Source organism: Corapipo altera, unplaced genomic scaffold, assembly GCF_003945725.1.
Source record: "Corapipo altera isolate COAL_440 unplaced genomic scaffold, ASM394572v1 268, whole genome shotgun sequence".
NCBI lineage: Eukaryota > Metazoa > Chordata > Aves > Passeriformes > Pipridae > Corapipo > Corapipo altera.
In genome coordinates this window covers 8,696,815-8,699,919 of record NW_020884901.1, presented here as the reverse complement: position 1 = coordinate 8,699,919, position 3,105 = coordinate 8,696,815, and positions in this window count along the sequence as shown.

Sequence of the window (3,105 nt, the reverse complement as noted above, 5' to 3'; positions counted from 1 at the left end):
TGGACCAGGGCTTTCAGGAATACCAGGAGAATCTGAGTTACAGTTTTGGGAGGTCATTTTGAAGTACTTGGGAAGGATTTGTGGTGTAAGACTGAACAACAAGAGAACAGATACAAATCACACCCACTCTCCCTCCCTTGTCCTGGCATAGGTGGAGCAAGCAAGATTAATATGACTCCTAAATCTGCAGAATAATCTTGCCCTGTGTTCTCATCTCTTTATCAGGTACAAGATGGGATTGGCTGCAGCTGAAGGACTAATGCCCATTTATTTGTAATTATTATTGATTAAAATCTCCTCTTTTATGGCTGGAAGGTGAGTTATTGTGGAAAGCTTTAATATTTATCTGTAATGTGTGATAAAACTTCAATTTGCAGAAGGACTGCACAGGCTGCCACGGCATTCCCAGAAACCTCACCTGTTATCTGAAAGGGTGACGTGTAGCAAGTGGGGTGAAACATGCTGAATGATCTTATTTTCTTGGAAAAGCAATGCTCTTAAGATAATGAAGCTGCAGAAGACCACAGGAGGGTCATTGCAGTGACTTCTACAGCTTTCAGCAGAACAGCCTTCATAAATAAAGAGAGAGAAATCAGCTGTGTGCATTTCATTCTGAGTAAATGTTGGATGCAAGATGCCCTTGTGCTTCCTTCATCCTGTCCCACTGAGCCTCCTCCACCTGATGGGAGGGAAAGGAGGAGCTCAGATCACAAAGCTATTCCTGCTTCCCTGCCTGGACTTAGCAGATTCCTTTATTTTGTTTTTCAGTTGGACTTTCCATCAGGTTTTTGAGACACCATTTCCCTCACCTTCTCAAATTCCTCCCTTCCCTGCTCCTCCTTCCCTCCTTGTCCTTTGGGTCATTCCAGTAACAGACTTTTACACCAATGAATATTCTTCTTCCAGCCTTCAGCCCTCAATTCCAAATTCCCTGTGTGATGTCTCAGCCCTCTAGATTTTGAAAGTGCTACCTGGGCATTCAAAGGGAAAATGTCCCTTGGTGAATTACCTGGAACTGGTGTTCAGAATGAGCAAAAAAAGGGCATTTGGGGTCATGTGGTGCCAGGACGAGGAGAGTAATTATGGCCTTTAATGGAAATCACAGATCTTTGGAAGTGAAAAGGGTACTAAGTCAGGGAGAAATCATATCTAAGTCTGGATTCTTCTTCTGTTTTCCTCTCAAATTGATTACAGGCATGATCCAAGAGGCTGCAGCACCTCTGCTCTGCTTTTACCCACTGCATGTCTCAACACTGCAGAACACAAAGGGCTCCTTGTGGACACCAAGCAATCCACCCCATTCCTCATTCATGGATCAAACTTGGCTCCCAGCAAATCCAGCAAGGTCAAGAGTTATTGTGGTGGCTGTTGTGCTGGCAGGGAAGTCATCCTGCTCCTGGAAATCACCACCAGCACTTGCACAATCCCTGGCACGCACAGCGTGGGGTGATGTGCCACGAGCTCAAAGTGCCAGGGGACGGCCAGGCAACAAGTCTGGAAGCTGAGGGCAACTCTCCCACCCTGGGATGACCATGATCTCAGCTGGTTTGGGCCCTTGGGGTGTAAAATTCACCTCCATGCCGGGACATGGTCGTTCACGGAATCACAGAATCAACTGGGTTGGAAAAGACCTCCGAGGTCATCAAGTGCAACCTTTGACCCAACCCCACCAATTTAGGGGACCATCACCTTTGGAAAAGATTTTCAGACGTGCCTAAAGAACTCTGTGTGTATCAAGGCTGTGGAGCACTTGGTCTCAAGGGGTTTTTATTGTGCTCCTGTGGAAAAGTCAGTCTGAAATAACAGGATAAAGAGTTGTCATAGAATCCCAGAATGGTTTGGGTTGGAAGGGATCTTAAACTTCATCTCATTCCAAGGTTAGGGACACCTTCCACTAGACCAGCCTGGCCTTGGACACTTCCAGGGATGAGGCAGCCACAGCCTCTTTGGGAATTCCATCCCAGTCCCTCACCACCCTCCCAGGGAGGAATTCCTTCCTCATATCCAACCTGAATTTCCCCTCTTTCAGTCGGAATGTGTGTTTGTCTCTGGTGTCTCTGCAGCAGCACGTCCAGTTGAAGGGGATCCAGGAAAACCCAGGGAGGATTACTAAAGGTATGGAGAATGCAAGCAGCACAAGGCAAGAACTCATGGAATGTGTGCCTGGAAGATGATTACAGGCTTCTTCGAGAGCCTACAGCTACTACAGAAAATGCAAATTTACAACAGGAAAACATAGGCTATGATACTGGGCTTCTTATTTCAGAGAATGACAGAATCATTCAGGTTGGGAAAGCCCTCAAAGATCATCAAGTCAAACCTTTGTGAAGCGTTTGAAGATTTCATCAGAATTTGTTGTTACTATTAGTAGTGTTATCAGTATTATTACTAATATCACTATTATTATTATTTTATTATTATTAAGTGGATTTAATCAATAACAGGCATTCTTAAATGCTAATAATATTTTCAGCTGGAAAATCAATGTTGTTTAGATTAATCTCTGCAGTGGTAGTGCAAAGACACTTGGAGGACTGATGCTGCCTTTGCCAAGAATAATCATCCTTAGGTTTAATTTCAATTATATTTGATTGCCCTGTTTCAACTTTCATTTCAAAATGATCTAATACATTTATTCTCTGCTTGGATCAAAATTAAAAAGAAGCATCTTGGATCTTCTGAAGTTAAATCTCAAACAAATTGAGGAATTATAGTCAGAAAATAGTTCTCAGCTTTTCATTCTGTACTGGAAGAAAACAAAATGGAGCATGGAAAACAAACTGAACACGGCCCACAGAAATTCCAATTATCATCTCAGTCTAGCAGGGAAAAAATAAAAGCTATGGCTGTTATAGCATGAGGCAGTTCCTATGAGAAAAGAGCATTTTTGCACAATGCAAACAGTATTTTTCCCACAATTTGCATGAACACATTTCCAGAGTTGTCTCCTACGTCTTTATTTCAGTGGTCAGAAACAATTGTTGCATTATTTTCCTCTGCAGGCCCTTTATTTATTTATTTATTTATTTATTTATTTATTCATTCATTCATTCATTCATTCATTCATTCATTCAGAGGAAGGATGTGATAAAAATAGAATTTTGA